The following is a 20,924-nucleotide window of genomic DNA, read 5'->3' as shown; positions in this document are numbered from 1 at the left end:
TGTGTGGGGATGGTTGGTATAGCAGGCCAAAGGTCTTTCCTCCCCATCCCGCTGCGTATTCGCTGCCCTTAGCCGGTGTAGTGTGAAAAACTGCTCTGTCTTAATTTGTACCGGCACAATGCACAGCCAGGGTTTCTCCAGACCCTCTGTCTGACAGAGAGGTGGCCCTGCTGCTGGTAGCGGGGTGATGGGCGGGGCAGCAGGGAATCGGTCAGACAGACATCCGCGTGGGTCTCATAGGAGTGCTCGGAAATTCAAGCGACTGCGCCCAGCACGGCGGCTGCCCCCCCCCCCCAGCACCGAGGGGCCTGCGATCGGCCTGGGGGGGGGCAAGCAGGGGGTAGGGCCGGACTAAGGGCTCTGAGTTGCTGGCGAGGCAGGGATGGTTTCGGCACCACGCAGCTGCCCAGCCTGGCTGTACATTTCTTCGAGGCTTGGGGGGGAGCGGGGCGGCCTAGGGCCCGGGAAAGCCGCGTGCATGTAGGGGGGGTCAGGGGGCCCGGGGCAGGGCAGAAGGGCCCGGCCCAGAGGCGGACAGGCGCGAGGATCCGGGACATGGCGAGTGAGAGGCGGGAGGGGGTGGAGAGGGGGCCGGTCGGCCGGCAGGCAGCGCAGGCGCAGTTGGCGCTCATTGACACGGCGGCGCATGTGAGCGGCGGGGACACCTGCTGCAGGAGCAGCGAGTGCCCCGCGCCGCAGGCCGGGCGTCCCCCGGGCAGTAGTAGCGAGAGGGCGGATGGGGGAAATGGCAGCTGCTGCTACAGAGCATCCCTAACGCGGGCGGCCCCGGCCCGCGGATCCCCCCCACGGGCGCTGCGGAGGGGGAGGTGTTGCGGGCGGTTCCAGCCCGTCGCCCCCGCAGTGGCACGTCGCTGGGGGGCTCTGGCAGCGCGGTGGTGGCAGCTTACTGGCCTCAGGCTGGCTGGGCCGGGGCCGAGGGGGAAAGCGGCTTCCCGAGGGCTCGTGCGGAAACCAAGACAATGGGAAGGTCCTGGCCAGAGAAGGCTGCGCGGAGGGAGGAACCCCAGGCAGCTGGCGAGTTCCTAGCAGCAGCCTAGCGAGCTCTGGAGAGAAAAGCCGGGCCAGGGCTGCCGAGCCAAGCACAACCAGAGCCAGACAGGGAGCCAGGCGCCGGGGGAGGGAAGGGCTCCCGCTGCAGCATTTATTCAGGCAAAACCCTCAGTGCACTTGCACAAGTGGGGCCTGCAGCAGCATCGGGCCCTAAGTGATCACCCAGGAGCGATTTAACTGTCAAGAAGGGAGAAATGTCTCCATGAAGAAGGAGCCGGCGGTCACCTCCGTGGCCGGGCTGTGGCGCCCATGCTGTCCTGGAGCTGCTGCAGCCCTGGCTGCCTTCCTGCTCTCAGGCCGTTAGCCGAGCGCAGAGATTTGCTGCTAATGAAATCCGAGAGGAAGCGCTTGCTATTGGAGCCACACACATGCTCACACACTGCTCGGGAGGGGGGCATGGGCGTTTCCTCGGCCAGCTTGCATAGCACCCCTCCTCCCTCCCTCTAGCCTTTTTTTGCAGTTCCCAAGGCTTCGTGCTGTCTGCAGCCTTGGAGTGAACTGGTCAGTGTTACCCTCCAGCCATGGCTGGTTACCTTTCCCCTGGTGCTTACCACTATGCCGAAGAACAGGAGTACCTACAGGCTTACGAAGATGTCCTGGAGAGATACAAAGGTACAGTAGATTAGCTCTTCAGCATGGGGCATGGGTTTACCAGGTACATGCTAATAGTGTAGAGCTTACTTTAAATAGCGCTGGTGGTTGCAAGTAAACAAGGGTCAGAATCAGATTCTCTGGATATCTGCTATTTCAGTCGGCTACCAACAAGAGTTTGAAGTGGAAGGTTCTGAAACGTCCTCAGACAAGATCCGTTGCCTCCTGGAGAGGGTCATTTCTTATGGAGCAGTCTGTTGATTTCTTTCACTAAAACGCTTAAGTGACACTGTTCTTTTCTTGCTGGGTGTGAGGACACCACTGACATTTCAGTGAGATTATTCTAAGACTCTACTTGTCTGGGATGAGAACTAGTAAATAAAAACTGTATTCTATGGTCCTAATAAATCCAGTGAAATGTGTTATCTTTATTGCAAAGACTGCTTTAAGCAATAAAATGCACCACACCATGTTTTGAAAGATCCTTTTGTGCTTAAAGCTCTAATGTATGTTCTTTTCTACAGTTATGTAAGAATGACTGCTTTGTGCAACATTATGAAGCTTTTTCGTTTAGTACAGGAAGAAAGTCCTTTCTAATGTACATAAGATATATACAATTTATTCTATTAGAAATGTTAATTGTATTATTTCCTTATCCTGGTTGGTATGGAAGAGGTACATAGGACACATAATTAATTATTTTATATTTCACTGCATTGTTAATATTAAACTTTAAAAACTAGGTCAAAGTAGTGTTTAAGATCTGATCTTAATTAACAAGATAGGGAATTAAACAGACTGAATCTTCATTCTGAAAATAGCCCCTGTATGCACTTTGCAGCATATTTGGTATTTGCTGTTTGGAATCCTTTTGCAATACCTCGGTCCAAGATGAGCTAGGTGGTTTCAGTTTTGTATCAGAAAGTCTTGAATTTTTTATTTTAAGATACAACTTTTTGGAAATTCATTGTTGGGAAAGGGTTTTAGCTATTGAATTCCCACTGACTTTAATGGGAATGGCATAGTGAAATCAGTTTTATTTGAAGATGTCCGAGTTAATTTTATTCCATCCTCATTGTTAATTTCATTTTTGTTTTTAATTTTGCCATTATCTTAAAATGAGATTTATCAGGTCTGAGTGTACTTTATACCTGTTTCACTTGTAGATCATGTATTATTAACACTATTGACAAATGACTCCTTTGTGTCAATGTATCTAGGGAGCATGTGCACTATTTCTGTAATAAAATTCATTAGAACATTTTAAAGGAGAAATAATTACTGTATTTATTAGAGCCTATAAAAAAGGAAATGGTTGGTCCACTCTATTTTTTCATTATCAAAAGTGATTTATATACATTTCTGACTAATCTTTTCCAAATGTTGATTTTTAAAGCAAGCAGGTTGTATTCAGTTTATCAGATCAAAAGTGTTGAAAAACCTAAAGTGTGTATATTTTTTGCTGCTGTGATTTTAAAATTTAGCTGAATAGATTTAAATTTAAAAAAAAAAGCAAATTTGTTCACAGAAACAGATCTATAGTTTTCAGTCTAGTTTATATCGTCACTTGATAGACCCAGGAAAATTCATAATGGATATATTATTTTAGGGTTTGATGCTACCGACCTAAGTCCCCTGATTTCAGAGGGAGTTTTGCCTGAGTAAGAGCTACAAGGTTGGGTCCTTATCTGTGGTAGGACTAGTGGAGGCTGATACAGTAGACTCCTGTGGCTAATTAACATTTTTTTTTTTAGTATATTCTATAATTGTTGAAGTTTGTTACCTTATCTGTGGGGAGGAGGATTGGTCACATTCATATTGTATTTTAAAATATGTCAGACTCCTTAAAATGTTTCAGGAAGCATCCAGTTTCTTTTGCCTTCATTTTTTGGTGGTGTACGTAGCTCATCAATATACTGTACTTGGCAGCTTGTTACATTCAATCACTGGGAAAAAAGGTAAATATTTTAGCTTGTTTTAATGATGAAGCATTGAAAAACTGGAAAATACATTATTTTCCAACGTATTTTCATGCTAGTTATGATTTTCCATCAGAGTCCCAGTAGTGTGAGTTCACTACAGTGTGATTGTTATCCTGATGACTTGCTATGGGAGCTGATCTAATCAGAAAAGAATTGCTGCAATATATGCTTTAAACAGGGAGTGCCATTTCACAAAACTTTGAAAGAAAGTGCATTTGTTGATTTAAAAAAAAATCAAATAAAGAACGTAATAACTTCCATTTTTGCTTTTTCAAGGTGAAGAGTCTTAATCACTTACTTTAGTTCAAACATTTTTTCTTGCTTAGAAAATATGCTTGTGTTCATTTGGGACATTATCAGGGTGCCAAATTATCTGTGCCCCAGCTGTTGAATACTGTAACTAGCAGAGTCAGCTGTAGAAAATTCATTGCCTGTCTTGAAAGGCATGGAATCATATGATGCCATATCATTAAGAAATTCTGGCTATTTGATTTAGAAAAAAGAGGAATTGAAAAATAAGTCTGGTTAAAGTGTAACTGCGAAGATTTGATCTTCACCTTTTTATATAGCCAGGCTAGACTACAGTTCTGGAAGACCTTACATAAACAAGAACTTGATTGCTTTAACAATTGAAACCAAGGTATCTTGTGTGTTTTGCAAATGCTGTTGTTGACCATGTCTTTAGCTGCCACAGTAAATAATTGGGCAACTGTTCACTAAATCCGAGGTAGCACAGAAGAGCTGTTTGCTATGGGAGAAAAGAGTGTTGTGTTCTGATTCTTGGTCAGTTCAGTCTCTGAGCAGTCAGTTGTCTCTGACCATCCTTTTTTCCCCCTTGATCCTTATAAAGCTGACTCACAGCAGAATTTCTAAAGCCTTCTGATGAGAAAAAAAAAAATCACATTACCTCAGCTGATACAGAAATCATATTGAATAAAGCCACTTATTCATGGGAAAAATTGCTTCTTTGTTAGTAGGTCCTCTAGAAATGGTCAAAGGCAGTGCCTTTGTTGTCATGGTAGATATAAAATATCAAGTACATTTCATATGGAGACATACAACATATTTGTCTTGTTTGTGATTTAACATGGAAGATGCAGAATGATACAGATATGTACTGATTAGCATAATTACTAATAGCTGTGAGCTTTATCCTGGTATCCAGCACTGACTTTACTGGGTGCAGAGAAGTTGCAGAAGTGGTGTGTTTTTACCCTTTACATTATTTTATCAACATGTCTGAAAACAAAGACTAATCAAATTAATCATCAAATACATCAGTTCTAACTATATATAGTTAAAATTTGCCATGGTGGTGATTAACCTGTTTTTCCACTATCATTTTGTTTTTAATGCGAATCATATTAATCTATATCAATGGTTCTAAAATTTTTTTTTCGCGGACCTCTTGAAAATTGCTGAGGATCTCAGCAGACCACTTAATGATCTGTCCAAATGTTGTTTGTACTGTTAGCTAACTATTGTAAAGTGTTTTGGCTAAAAGCGCTATATTAAAAAAACCCTTAATAATTTTTTTTGTTCTACAAATATAAAGCACACAACCATATTTTAATATCAGTAGTCTTACCTTTCTAATGCAATGAATGTGCCCTCTCTCCCTGCCGCGGCAGCCCCCAAACTGGGCTGGGGCAAAGGGGTCTCTCTCCTGTCACAGCAGCCACAAAGCTGAGGCTGGGAAGAAGGGCCATCTCTCCCCAGCAGCCACAGCCCTGGAGCTGGGGAAAGTCACCTTTCTCTGGCCGCTGCAGCCCGGCACGTCCCAAATTCCTCCCACCCCCTCTTGTCACCCCACTGCCCCCTCCCACCTACCCCGTTCCCTCACCGCCCCCCCCCCCAAGGCCACCGCCTCATCTTATATATGTATCTTCTCCAGGGTCCAGGCACCTAATTCATGGAGCCACGCCTGCACAGCTCCACAAATTAGGTGGGTGGCCCTTCATTCTCTTGTGTGCGGCTGCCCAGGTGTGCACCTTAGAGGGAACTGTCCACGGACCACTGAATGGAGCTCACAGACCACTGGTGGTCCGCGGACCACAGTTTGAGAACCTCTAATCTATACATCCTATATATATAATTTTAATTTACCAGACACTATCACTGTGAATTACTGGGATTTGGAGGCTTTGGAACTGTGCTCCAGCTCCGCTCCAGCTCCAGGCAAAAATCTGCAGTCCATTGCTCTGGAGCTTCTCCGCACTCCAGCTCTAGGCTCCAAAGCCCTGGTTTCATCTAACAAAAGTAATTTAAAATGAGTCTATGTCTTTAAATGCATAGCTTTTGATAAGAGTTACTTTGGTGTACAATAGTAGTAATGCAACAGGTAGTCAGGCCCTACATTTGTAATCTCTCATATTTGATTCTCTTTTCTTCTCCCTCTCTTTCCCTGTATGTTAATTATAAACCAGGGTCTGCAGCCTTTCAGAAGTGGTGTGCCAAGTCTTCATTTATTCACTCTAATTTAAGGTTTTGCGTGCCAGTAATACATTTTAACGTTTTTAGGTCTCTTTCTATAAGTCTATGTTATATAACTAAACTATTGTATGTAAAGTAAACAAGGTTTTCAAAATGTTTAAGAAGCTTCATTTAAAATTAAATTAAAATGCTGATTTTACACCGCCAGCCTGCTGAGCTCGCTGCCAGCCTGGGGTTCTGTTCACCTAGGCTGACAGCAGGCTGAGTGGGGCCTGCGGCTGAGATGCCGGCTGGCAAGGGGCTGGCAGCTGGGACCCCAGACCTGGGGACGGAGTGTTCAGGGCAGAGGGCTGGGTGTGTGCGGAGTGGGTTCAGGGATCAGGGCAGAGGGCTGGGTGTGTGTGAGGGGCTTCAGGGCAGAAGGCTGGGTGTGTGTGTGGATTCAGGGGTCAGGGCAGAGGGCTGGGGGGCATGGGAGATGCGGGGCAGATGGCTGGGTGTGTGGAGGGATTCAGGGGTCAGGGCAGAGGGTGGGGAGTGTGGAGGGTTCAGGGCAGAAGGCTGGGTGTGTGTGGGGGTTCAGGGGTCAGGGCAGAGAGTTGGAGGTATGTGAGGGTGCAGGGCAGAAGGCTGGGTGTGTGGGGGGAGTTCAAGGGTCAGGGCAGAGGGCTGGGGTGCTTGGCTCGTGGGGGTGCTCGAGCATTTAGTCAGCTGCTTTTCTAGATCAGTTTTCTTGAGGTTGTTAAAATCCGAATCACTTTGCTGAAGTGTTTTAGTGGTTGGCTCCAGGAAAAATGTATTCTGCTCCCCAAATTGCAATTGATGACACATTGCTGAATGTGACAGAAAAATTTTGCTATTTTGACAGCACTTCAATAATGCCATGATAGATGATGAAATCACTCAGTGCCTTTCTAAAGCTAGTTCTGCCTGTAGTCAATTTTTTCACCACCTGTAGCGTTTGAGATGCATTCAACTTCACACTAAGATTAGTGCCTACCATGCAGTCCTGTTAAGCACTCTTCTCTATGTCTGTAAAAATGGCACTTGAAGCAAGTGGAAGATTTTCACGTGCATTGTCTGTGTCTCATCTGTAACATCAAGTGGTTGGATAGGAAGCCAAACACTGGAGTCCTGGACCAGTACTGTATGACTAGTGTTAAATCCATAATGATACAGGCTCAATTTCATTGGTCTGGTCACCTTGTATGGATAGATGATACGCAACTTCTCCGTTGAAAACGGAAGCACGTATGGTGGAAGGCCAATGAAAATGATACAAGGACACTCTCAAAGCTCACCTAAAAGCTGTCCACATCAGCCCAAGCACATGGGAAGCTGCTGCTGCTGACAGGTCAGGTTGGCCGCAGACTTGTTCGTCTGTGATTAAAACAGAACAGAAAAAGCTAAAGAGAAATGTGAGCAAAGAAAGCAGACTGTGGCATAAACATGTGGCCATGTCTGCCTGATATGCGAGACGCATCTGCAAATCCCTCATTGGTTTACATTTTTACAAGAAGATGTGCTGAAACAAACTGACTCTCATACGTCAACTATGCCGGAAGGCGCCAATACTTCTGTGGGTCTATATGTAAGAGAAAAGTAATCAGAGTTTGGCCCTTTATTTGGAGAACTAATAAAAGTCTCTCATGGGTTTTCGGGTAATTCCCAGTTCCAGCTGGGTCAGAAATACTAGAAATATTTCAGCCTGTCATGTACTTACGGCCAAAAAGAGGAGATGGAACAGCATATGAAAAATTTTAATAATAATTTCTTTTAAAAGGCTTGGTTTGGGCTCAGTGCACATTCTGGGTGACAATTTTGGCTGGTTCCTATATAACATTCATAGATCCCTAATGATAACATTTATTTTCTTTTCATACAGACTTTGATTAGGGTTATTTTCTTTCCATTTACATTGGTTAAAACACATGCTTAAATTTAAGTATGAGCTTAAGTCTCATTGTTCTCATTGTATTGAAAGTTATGCCCATGCTTAAGTACTTTGCTGAATAAGAATGCTTAAAATTAAGTTTAACTACTCTGTTGAATTGAGGCCATAAAGAATAATTTTTTTGTAAATGTCAGATATGAATGCAGCCTTATTGCTGCATGCCTGAAATGTTTCTTGAAAAGAATCATTAGAGGCTTGTAAATTAACAAAGCCTTGATTTTTCTGTAGTGGGTGAAAATTTTCATCTACTGAATGCCTGTAGTCAACCAAGCTTTCAGACAGGTGAAATAATGCTTACAAAGACATTACAGTTCTCAAGTAAAATCTTGAAGTCCATATGAAGAGCTAGATCCTGCAAGTGGATCTATGTAGGGCAGGGATCGGCAACCTTTCAGAAGTGGTGTGCCGAGTCTTCATTTATTCACTCTAATTTATGGTTTCGTGTGCTGGTAATACATTTTAACCTTTTTAGAAAGTCTCTTTCTACAAGTCATAATATATAACTAAACAATTGTTATATGTAAAGTAAATAAGGTTTCCAAATGTTTAAGAAGCTTCATTTAAAATTAAATTAAAATGCAGAGCCCTCCTGGACCGGTGGCCAGGGCCGGTGCAACCATTTAGGCGAACTAGGCGGTTGCCTAGGGCGCCAAGATTTGAGGGCGCCAAAAAGCGGCGCCGTAAAAAATTTTTTTAAATGGTTGCAGCAGCCGCTGCTGCTGGAGAGGCAGTCAGCTGCCCGCGGCCCAGGGTGCCCCCGGGGTCAGTGCGCCGCCGCGGCAGCCCAGCAGCCCAGGGCGCCCCCCGGGTCAGGGAGCCGCCGCGGCAGCCCGGCAGCCCAGGGTGCCCCCAGCAGCGCGCAGCCGGCAGCCCAGGGTGCCCCCGGGATCAGTGCGCCGCCGCGGCAGCCCGGCAGCCCAGGGCGCCCCCCGGGTCAGGGAGCTGCTGCGGCAGCCCGGCAGCCCAGGGCGCCCCCCGGGTCAGGGAGCTGCTGCGGCAGCCCGGCAGCCCAGAGCGCCCCCCGGGTCAGGACGCAGCCGCGACAGCCCAGGGCGCCCCCAGGGTCAGGGTGGCAGCCCGGCAGTCCAGGGTGCCCTCCGGGGTCAGGGCGCCGGCACGGCAGCCCAGCAGCCCAGGGCACCCCTGGGGTCAGCGTGCCGCCACGGCAGCACAGAGGTTTGAGCTGATGGCGGCTGCGCTGACCCAGGGGAATCCCTGAGCTGCAGGCAGAGGCTCAGAATCCCTCTCCCTCCCAGAGCAGGAGCTCCAGCCTATGCAATTTTTCTCGTTGCCCGGGGGGGCACCGGTGGCTGGGCAGAGCTGCAGCAGCTCTGCTTAGGGCACGTGGCAGGGGCCCTGCGACAGCGGTGCAACACAGGGCTTCGCTTCTGGAGGAAAGCCGCAGCTACCCCCTGGCTCAGCCTCCATGTCAGCCCCAGCGAGGGGCACGGAGAAGAAAAGAGCCTCAGCAGTGGTCTGGTGGTGCGGAGGAAAAAAGAGGACCCTAGCACTCACGCATTGGGCAAGGTAAGCAAGTGCCTCCCCATGGGTCAGCCTCAGGTGCCTGTGCTCCTGCCCCTTTGGTCCTTAGCTGGTCCCTGCTCCTGCTCCCCTTGTGCCTGGACAGCTGGAGAGAACAGCAGCCTGCAGAGCTGAGCTGCCCCAGTGCCCCCAGGCACCCCCCTGACCCCATCCCCCCCACAGCCCTGGCCCCCAGCTCCGAGCCTAGTCCTTCTGAGCTGGAAACCCCCTCAACCTCATCCCCCCACAGCCCTTACCCCTGGCTCCGAGCCCAGTCCCTCTGAGCTGGAAACCGCCTCGACCCCATCCCCCCAACAGCCCTGACCCCCAGCTCTGAGCGCAGCCCCTCTGAGCTGGACACCCCCCTGACCCCATCCCCCCCACAGCCCTGGCCCCCAGCTCCGAGCCTAGTCCTTCTGAGCTGGAAACCCCCTCAACCTCATCCCCCCACAGCCCTTACCCCTGGCTCCGAGCCCAGTCCCTCTGAGCTGGAAACCCCCTCGACCCCATCCCCCCAACAGCCCTGACTCCCAGCTCTGAGCCCAGCCCCTCTGAGCTGGACACCCCCCTGACCCTATCTCCCCACATCCCTGAGCCCAGCCCCTGTGAGCTGGGCACCTCTGAATCCAGAGCCCAGCTCCCCACCCAGCCGTGGGCAGCAACAGCACCACCCCCAGGCAACGACAGCCCATTGGTACCAACTATCACAATCACCCAGCAACTGCCCATTATGTAATTGCAAATGTATACATACCATTACAGCTTTTAATGTTTTTAAATAATGTATTTAATTTATTTTCAAATTATTACAAATTAATTTTTGAGTGTATTTCACTAGTTATTTTTTACATTTCCTAATAAATGTTACTATAGTATTGCAAATGTTTTATGGAAGGGGCCCCCGATTTTGCTTTGCCCAAGGCCCCCTGAGTCCTCTGGGCGGCCCTGTCTGAGTTTTAAGCCCTGCTGCTGTGTTTTGCCTGCAACAGGCAGGCCTAAGCCTGTGAGTGACCCCCATAGCAGCTGCCTGAAGAAGTGCTTGGGGGAATCATGCAGAAGGAGCGTGATATTTGTTTGAGTTCTCTCCTCATGGAGGCTGTGCTCCACTTGGTGCAGGACAGCAGTCTCAGCAGGACTCTAGGCCCAGCACCTTGCCTCAGTTTGTAGATTTGTAGGGCACCCATCACCGGGCTCAGTCTGGCACCGCTACCCCTCACCAGTGCCCAAGAAGAAGTCAAAAAAGTTGGATGGACTGGTTAGGTTAGTTGTCATGCTGTTGCTTGGCCAGTGTAGAGACCACTGAATGCATAGTATTCCTCTATGATATTCTGTCCTGAGCAAAATAGGCATATTATGAGGTAGTTGCCTGTGAGGGACAGGTGTCTGTTTATGTATCCAGCCATCATGTCTTAGGTCTTCTGCGGGGGGAGCTTCTCCATCCTGCTTTCATTGGTGACATCTATGATGCTCTGGTAGACATCTATGAAGACAATACTCTGACAGGATCATCTGGCAATACATCACAAGTTGATGCAAAGGCTCTTACAAAAGCCATTTCTAGTTTCAGGTTTCTTGTTTCTCTTGTTTTGTGGTATGACATATTGTTTGAGATCAACATAACTAGCAAACAACTTCAGGCAAAAGAATTTGATATATGTGATGCCATTAATCAACTTGGAGAAACCAAGAAGTTTCTTGTGGGCCGCAGAAGTGACGCAGCCTTTGAGAAAACATTGGTAGATGCAGGTGAACTTGCGGAGGAGTTGGATGTACCGGCACTTTTTGAACCAGATCCAATCCGTATTAGAAAGAACAGGAAGCAGTTCACATATGAAGCAGATGACGAACCTATTTATGATCCGAAAGAAAAATTCAAAGTGAACTTTTACTTTGCAGTCATTGACACAGCAATACATTCGGTTGAAGAAAGATTCACATTGATGCAGCAAATTAGTTCAGTATTTGACTTCATATATGATGTTTAGAGTTTGCAAAATAAAACACCAAAGCAAATTATGGAACATTGCTTGAATCTGGAGAAAGCTTTGCAACATGGTGAATCCAAGGATATTGATGCCTTTGACTTGTGCAGTGAATTGCAAGCTATTGCAAGACGAGTCCAAAGGAGTTCATCACCCCAAGATGTATTGAACTTCATATGGGAAAATAAGCTGACAGATAGTGTCCCTAACACAGTTATTGCTCTTCGCATCCTCTTGACTCTCCCAGTTTCTGTGGTGAGCAAAGCTTCTTGAAGCTCAAGTTGATAAAAACATATATGCGAACATCAATGTTGCAACAAAGAATTGTTGGGCTCTCTGTCTTGTCAATAGAACATGACATTGCTCACAACATTGACTTGGAGGAACTTGTTTCTAAATTTGCTAAACTTAAAGCGTGGAAACATAAATTCTAAATTATAACATGTTACTCTGTGACTGTGTATTGTGTATAATGTATGTGATTTGGGGGGGGGGGGAGGCCACAAGATGGAATTTTCGCCTAGGGCGCAAAATATCCTTGCACCGGCCCTGCCGGTGGCCAGGACCCAGGCAGTGTAAGTGCCACTGAAAATCAGCTGCGTGCCACCTTCGGCACCCGTGCCATAGGTTGCCTACCCCTGGTGTAGGCAGACTGTTGTATCTGTAATAACTTAGGGACTTCAGAAATCCACCCATGCAGATCAGTTTGTAGGATTGGGGTCCAAGTTATTACTCAAGTCCTTATTCATGAAAGCTCTCTTTGAAATTACTTGTCCTCAAGACATTGGAATATGACTGTAACTCAACTGAAAGTATATTAATAACTATACATTTCTCATAGTATTATTTAATAATAATAGCATTTGTGCACAAGTCATTTTATCTGTTAAGTAATGTAGCAATTTTTAAAATCCTGTGCATGTTAAGTACAAATACAGTTTTACTGATAATAATTAGAAATAAGTTATTTAAAGGAAAAATATGTTAAGGGTCATATTCTGCTCACTGCAGTCACACAAGTAGTTCCGTCAATATAAATGAAACTATGGGAATAAGATGAGCAGGTGTAGGCTTCTGATGGGTCATCTATCTATCTATCTAATCTATCTAATCTATCTATCTAAAATATGGCATTTCAAAACAGTGGTCCAAAATCTGCTGTTAGTTGTACCCATATGACCTTGTTGAACTTGAAATGTCAGTATATTGTGTCATTTCAGATTTTATATGCAGAAGTAACTATTTTGCACTCATGTAATGTACCATATGCAGAAAACTTCATTGCTCTAGACTCAGATTTAGGTAGCCAGTTATCTGCCAGCTGACACTTTATCCTACTTGGTTCTAAAATTAGTAGATGTCCTCTCTATTAGGATTAGCAGAAGTGTGTATGTTATGGTTCACAAAATGGGTAAAAGCCAGACTCCTTTGTACATGTGTTTGAACCGTCTCTGCAAAAAAATGTCATTTGAACATTTAGTAGGATAGAAAAGGGCATAAAAGCTGTGGAAGTGAAATGTATGTATGTATTCTTTCATCCTATTTGTGATCTTTTGCTCTGGCTGATCTGGTTACAGTCTAAATGTTCCTCATGTGATCAGATCTCTTCAGCAGAGTAGAAGCAGCTAAACATTGACAAGTGTCTGTGATATTTTGGACAGACATTTTGAAATAATAGTACAACCCACAAAGTGCTACTACAACAACTTTAGTGAAGCAAATAACAGTCCTGATCCTGCAGTCTGTAGTCAGTCAAAACTCCCATTGATTTCAGTGGGAGTAAGGAGTGCAGGACTGGGCTCCTGACATTTTTTAATCTAGAAATTGGCAATTCACATATATACTGAAAATGAGGTGTGCCTAAAGCATTCATTTTAGAAGCTGCTGCAGTAGAGTCGCCCATTACTTACAGGGGTAGAGTGTTTTTATCAAGATAACTCTAGTAACAGAGGTGGATATTTTCAAATGCACAAATAGCAGTTTTAGGGGTCTGTCTTTCATTTACTTTCAGCAGGAGTCAGGCTCTTAACTACCATTTGTGACTTGAAAAATCTCCAGAGATTATACATAGTTCAGATTAGAACTTGATTCCTGAAGACATATTATATTCTGCTTTGCTGATTAATTCTGCATTTAAGGCTAAGTTTGTTGGAGAGTTTAATCTTAAATTTCCTTTGGAGGAACGTTGAAGAGCATCTCCAGAAGGATGGTGGGTTTCGTAAGGAAAAAGGGCATCAGAGTTCTACTTGGTATTTTGGAGCAAACATTTTTCTCATTACATGGATTTGTGAATTCTACCCACTTGCTGCAATTTTCAGCAAAATAATTAACTGTGGAGAAACATTTTTGTTTAGATGTAGTTTCACTGACATATTTATGCTAGGGAGAGGGTAGGATTTGGCTGTGTGCAGAAGGGAGGGAGGAATGGGCAAAACTAATTTTATTGAAAGATGGTCAAAATGAATTAGGTTCCTTGATAAAATTATCTGATAAAATAATAATTGTTCTCATCATAATAACGCTTTGGCACAGTGTTCTTTAGTTCCATTTTTTTTCAATAATTAACCTTTAACATACAAAAATCCATGTTTGAGATTTTCAAATCAGACTAGCTATACAACTGTAATTAATTTCAACGCGTGGCCAAATTGCCTAGCCATCTTTGAAAATCTCAACCCCTATGCATTTTCAATACTGTTTTTGGTTAAGAATTCCACTACTGAGAACGAGTTTACTTTTACTGCATATCAGGTTTCTTCATGTAATCCTTGTGTATTTATATTTAAATTGTTTTGTAATTTTTACTTCTATAGTAATATGTATTTCTGTGCTTCAAGGCTTATATTAAATTGAAAGATATAAACTGTTATAGTTGTAAAGGAAGCCAGAAGTATGACGTGTTGATTTAGAGTGGGTTTGCAATCATATGTTGAATGATTGATTCTTGCTGTACATATCATGAGTTCTTTTAAGTTGTAAAGATTAGTGTGCCTAAAACAATGCATTGTTTATATGTCCTGACATTTAGAGTATCAAATTGAAACATTTGTTAGACTTTGGTAACCAAGTGATACCCAAGGGAACTTAAGGAATGCAGTATTTTTACTGAGGAGTAAATTTATGTCCACATTGACTTGGAATCTGATATCAAATGTATGGATTAAATTAAATAGCATGAGAAAATGAGAGATTCCTTATATTTACCATGAAAGCTTTCTGAAATTGGGGGATTGAGTATTAGAAATGTACTGCTGAGGCTCCTCTGGCTTTAGGCAATAAATTTCAGTGTACAATATTATAAAGAGCCTTTTGAAGATTTAGGCATCTAACTTTCCAATGTCAATGGATCTTCACATATTTTAAGGACAGTGACATTTTTGCTTACTTATCTCCACCAATGTATGCTTCTCCCAGGCTTCCTCGTCTGCCATGCCTCCATCCTTCACTTCCCTCCTCGAACTTATTCATGAGTCCTGCAAACTCTGGTCTTCTCTTCTTAGAAATCATATAGATAAAATGTGAGAGAATAATAACAATAATAAATAAAAAACACAAAGAACCCTGAAAAGCAAGACTCTGAACCTTGATAATGTGTATTTAAGATATAATGTGACAACTTATTACTGTTACTCTTGTCCTCCACTCCCCCTTCCATCCAGGTTTGACATCATTACTTTCAAGTTATATTTGGGGTAGATTTTGCACTGGCTTCCTCAGGTGCATCAATCAGAAGGGGCAAACTCAGCCAGGATTCTTCTTGGGAGCTTTCAGTTAGTGTACATTGGCACACTCACTGAGCCACTCTTGGGAACTGGTATCACGAGTACGGATCTGGGAATAAGGAACCAACCTCCCATCTGTTGGAGATGGAGTAACATATTCTCCCTCTGCACTGGTGGTTGGCAGGGAAAGGAGAAGACCCACATTTCTATCCTCACCCTGCGTTTTCCTGCCCCTCATAAAACACACAGAGGGGGGTGGAAGGGGGAGCAGAAACCGCAGATCTTTTGGAATTCCGGACAGTGAATCAAGCAGCAGGAGAAGCATTTAACGTCTTCCCTGTCCCTTGTGCCTCCACAGAAGGGCCAGCCACAATCCAGTAAATTTAGTAGTTCAGGTTCCTTAGATCAAATTCTGATCTCAGATACCTGGGTGTAAAGCTGGAGTAGCTCTACAGACTTAAGTGAAATTGTGCCACCTCTACTCTTATCTACTTGTATCAAAATCTGGTTTGTCTATTAAGTAAAAATTTCTGGAACTATATAAAGAATTACATTAAGAACACAATGTAATTTGCACATTGAAGAATGTTAGAAGAATGTTAAGGTTGTAAAGTCAAGCACTTAAAAGCTAGAAAATGCCAGATTTAAGGATGCCTGTGCAATTTTAATTTGGACCCCTTGTGAGTTTGGATTATGATACAGTTTTCAATCCTTGAACACATACTGTTTTGTTCTACAGAGCCCCTGCCTCTCTCAGTGAATGAGTAATTATTAAATATTTTTATCCTCATTCAGTGTGTGGCCACATGCTTTATTTACTGCACACCATTCAAACTGTGCACCAAATACAAATTATTAACCTCCTGGGATATCATGGTGGTTTTCAGCATAGTATACTGGAATAGAGGCATGGAGAAATTAAGGCCAGAAAGCATCCACTAATTTTGGGTGCCCAACTTGAGACAGTTAGGGCCTGATTTTCCAGAATATGTTCAAATCACAGCTCCAGATGTCTTCTGTTGTAGTTCTGAATGCTCAACACTTCTGCAAAACTGTCTCCTGGCCCCAATGGGCACCCAGAAAATGAGGAATTCACAATTAATGATTAACTGAACACTTTCAGTGAGTTGCCAAGCATCATACAGAAGCAGAGACAGAATTCAATTCTCCAGTATGGCACTCAAGTGCCTTAACCCTGATTAATGAGGTAGGAGATTGCAGTAAGAGAAAGGTTTCAGAGTAGCAGCCGTGTTAGTCTGTATCCGCAAAAGGAACAGGAGTACTTGTGGCACCTTAGAGACTAGCAGATTTATTTGAGCATAAGCTTTCGTGGGCTACAGCCCACTTCTTCGGATGCACAGAATGGAACATACATTGATATATGTACACACATACAGAGAGCATGAAAAGGTCTTACCAACTCTGAGAGGCCAATTAAGTAAGAGAAAAAAACTTTTGAAGTGATAATCAAGATAGCCCAGTACAGACAGTTTGATAAAAAGTGTGAGAATACTTACAAGGGGAGATAGATTCAATGTTTGTAATGGCTCAGCCATTCTCAGTCCCTATTCAAGCCTAAGTTGATTGTATCTAGTTTGCATATCAATTCCAGCTCAGCAGTTTCTTGTTGGAGTCCGTTTTTGAAGCTTTTCTGTTGCAAAATTGCCACCCACAATTGCAGTAAGAGAAAGGTGTTATTGTTATTTTGCTCATTGTCATCAGTGTCTCCTCACATACCAGATGATTACTAGTAATTACTAGTAAATACACTGTAAATACATTCTATTACAACCATTATAACTGTCTTCCTGTAAGTATTCCCTGCCTCACTCACTACAAGTCTTCCAATTTCTCTAGTTTAGTGGTTCTCAAACTTTTGTTCTGGTGACCCCTTTCACATAGCAAGCCTCTAAGTGTGACACCCCTTATAAATTAAAAACACTTTAAAATAGATTTAACACCATTTTAAATGCTGGAGGCAAAGCAGGGTTTGGGGAAGAGGCTGACAGCTCAAGACCCCCTATGTAATAACCTCACAACCCCCTGAGGGGTCTCGACCCCCAGTTTGAGAACTCCTGCTCTAGCTAATGAGGTGAGGGTCTTACAGACAACAGCTGTATTTAGAGCACAGCCTGGTTTCATCCCCAGAGCACTGTCCATCTGTACATTGAGTGAGGCAGGGGTCCTGTAGAAAAAGTAGTATGGGATCATGTAATGAAACACTCATAATGTGCAAATTCAAGGTGTCCAAATCAAGGTTACAAGGGCTTATTATCACAGCTGTCTGGATGATATAATGAAGGATAGCAGAGGGTCCTCACTGTTTGACCCATATATTGGCCTATATATGATCTGATTATATTTTTCTAGTAGCAAACTCAACAAGCAGTTTCCACCCTTCAAACAATACAGAACAAGTTAAAGCCAATATAGTGACTATTTTTTTAAGTGTATGCATGTGGAAATTTGACCTGGCCTTGAGGCTCCAATCAAGTTGCTCATGTGTTTCTGCAGTAATGAATAAAGTCACATTCTGAAGAGTCAATCCCTGCAGAGTTTAATTCAATTCAATGAAAGCTGCAGCAGAGCAAAGTGTTCACAATGCAGAAACTTAAGGCAGGGAACTTCTTGTTCTCACTTTTCCTTCTTTTTTAGAAGATCACAGTTCTCTCAGTCACAGCTTTAGTGCTGTAACTCATATATAGGAACATAGGGATTGCCATAAAGAATCAGACAGTTGGTCTGTATCGTCTGATATCTTGAATTGCTTGTACCTAACACAGCAGATGACAACAAGCATCCCCACTGAACTTGGCCGATTGTACAATGCTCTGTAGAAATATAGCCTGCTGAGGTATAAAAGCCATCATCTTAAGCCTCAAAGACGTGATTTTTCTTGTATTATCTTAGTAACTGAACCTGTTAATATTGGTAAGATTACTTATTCATTAAAAAAACTCCTGTTACAGTCTTTATCTCAATGATCTCCCCATCCTGGCAATAAGTTGCACAGGTTGATTACAAGCTGTGTGAAGAAGTATTTTTTGTTTGCAGTTTACTATTTTATTATGGCACAAAGTAAGAAAAATTGTCTGATTTATGGTTTCTACAGCTTCATTATTTTGTGTATTTAACTGAGGAGCCTTTTAGTTCTTCTCCACTAAAGGTTTAATTATTGCAGCTTTTGCAGTCTCTTCACATATGTAAATCCTCTTCCATCATGAAGCTGATAATCATTTTACTTACACTTCTGTGCACCTTTTTAATCTGTGTTTCCTAATTCTTGAGATGAGGTAACCAAATTGAACACTATACTCCAGGCATTATTATTATTTTATACTGTAATACAACAATATTGTCTTCAGTATTTTTAAATCCTTTTGAAATATATTCGAGCTTTTTATTTGCTTTTTTTATCTTTGCAATGAATTAGGTAATCAGCTTAGGTAATTAGGTACATTGCATGTACTGATCTACATGCAATGACTAGACGCTTTTCCTATCAGGACACTGGTAGTTCAGACTATCAGTTTGTCTGAGAGACAAGGTGATGGAGGTAATATCTTATTGGTTCAGCTTCTGTTTTTGAGCTTAGACTCTGCAAAAGGTACTGAGAGTTACTGCTAAATACAAGGTGGAACAGATCATTAAGCATAAGAAGTTAACATATGTTGCATGAGACCATTCAAGGTGAAGTAGGCAGTTAACCTCTCTGCAGTCCTAGGACAAAGGAGAGTTAGTGGATTACAGATTGTTGTAAAGACCCATAAATCCAGTGTCTTTACTGAGCCTCTGATTTTTAGTGTCTAGCAAAGTTATGAATTGTGTAGTTTCCTTTGAGGGTGAAGACTGAGAAGTCAGTTATGGAGTGATCATTTTGTGAAAAGTATTTGCCCATGTGTGATATGGTATTTTTCTCTCATTTTTCTGGGTGAGTTCATTCAGGAAATTGTCTGGTTTCACGCACATAGTTGTTACTGGGGCATTTAGTGCACTGGATGAGGTACACCACATGTTCTGATAGGCTTGTGTAGGACCTATGGATCTTAAAAGGTGTGTTGTGTAGGATATTGATCATTGGAGATAATGTCTGCAGGTTTTACATCTGTTGTGGCAGGGCCTGGTGCTGCTTAGAGTTAATGTGTTGGGAGCTTGCTTCTGATGAGCTTGGCAAGGTTGCAAAAGAGGTTGCAAAAGAGAAAGATGTGTTTTAGGATGTGGTCCCCATTGAGTCTGGGTTGTAACTGTTTAATGATATCCTGTATGGGTATATGTTTTTATGAGTAATTTAGATTTTTATTTCCAAGACTTGTTAATTTGCATTTAAATTAAATTTCATCTGCTGCCTTGCTGCCCAATCCTCCAGTGTGAGCAGGTCCTTTTAGAGCCTTATCAGTCCTTCACAAATTTTCCTAATATGAATTGCTTTCTGTCAGGAGCAGATTTTACCACTTCATTGTTTACTTCCTTCACATCATTAATATAGATAGTAGCTCTGGTGTCAGTGCTGATGTCTGGGATACCTCAGCTTTCTTTTCACAGTGAGAAACATCCATGGCTTTCCTTTCTGTCCTGTGAATTAGTTTTCAGTCCATAACAGGATTTCACCCTACCATTTTGTTACTTATTTGTATTGATAGCGTTTTGTGAAGAACCTTGTCAAAGCTTTTAGAAATCCAAGTACATTATATATAGTGAGTTCTCCCTTCAGCCATTATTTTTAACTCTTTCAAAGAAGTCTAAGTGGTTAGAGAAGCTTGATTTACCTTCACAGAAACTGTGAGGATTTGATCTTAATAATAATATTTGTTCAAATGTTTTATTGTTTTGTCATTAACTACACTTTCAATATAGAACAAATGGAGTGCCTGTTTCTTATAAAACATAGTTTCCCTTGTTACTCATATTGACTGCATTCCCAAATTTTCATATAATGTACAAATAAAGATATATATGGGAGCACAGTCGTTTTACTTTCAGTTTCTATTGTTTGTTTTATGAGTGATGCACTACATTTATACTATATTTTATGCTGTTATACTTTGCACCTATTTTGGCTTAGTTTTAAAATAAGAAATTCATAGACAAAAGAGCTTGTCATTTTGAAATTAATCACCATTCATTTCTCTTTGGTAGCTAGTTCCATTAAGATTTTCAACTTGATTGCCCTGTGGTCAGTGGTGCCCAGTGGCTGTCTCACGCTCAGCCTCCTGAACCATTTCTTAGATTCCATCCAAGATGGAACATCAAGAACACCCTTTTTACTGTGCTCCAAAATGAGCTATTCCAGAGTTGGTAATTTAAGATATGAACTATAAATAATGGCTTGGTTAAAGTCAATCATTGTTTTGGTAAGTTTTGCAACATTCATATTCTTTGTGGGACACATCTTGAAGTAGTTTTACTCTGTAAAGTCTGAATAAAAACTGAGTGAGGATCTCAAGATTTGGCCCATTAGTGACATTATTTAGATTAGTAATATTATTTATTACTCTTCTGATTTGAAAGCCTGTAGGGTAGTATAACACACTATTTGCATTTTTATTGCATGCAGTGCCTATACATGCTGATTTTCCTTCACAATTCCCCGATTGTGCAAAGGCACAAAATGAGCTCAAACTAGCTATGGGAATAAAGAGAAACAAGAAGACTTTTTATCAATACGTTA

General features: G+C 43.0%; 1 protein-coding gene across 1 annotated transcript in view; it reads left to right on the top strand.

Moving 5' to 3' along the window:
• DST (dystonin) overlaps positions 1-20,924 on the top strand; it is a 550,812-nt gene that overhangs the window by 82,683 nt on the left and 447,205 nt on the right.

Source organism: Gopherus evgoodei, chromosome 3 (assembly GCF_007399415.2).
Source record: "Gopherus evgoodei ecotype Sinaloan lineage chromosome 3, rGopEvg1_v1.p, whole genome shotgun sequence".
In the NCBI taxonomy this organism is placed as follows: domain Eukaryota; kingdom Metazoa; phylum Chordata; order Testudines; family Testudinidae; genus Gopherus; species Gopherus evgoodei.
The sequence above is the reverse complement of the archived record's forward strand: the minus strand, read 5'-3'. Positions and strand labels throughout refer to the sequence as shown.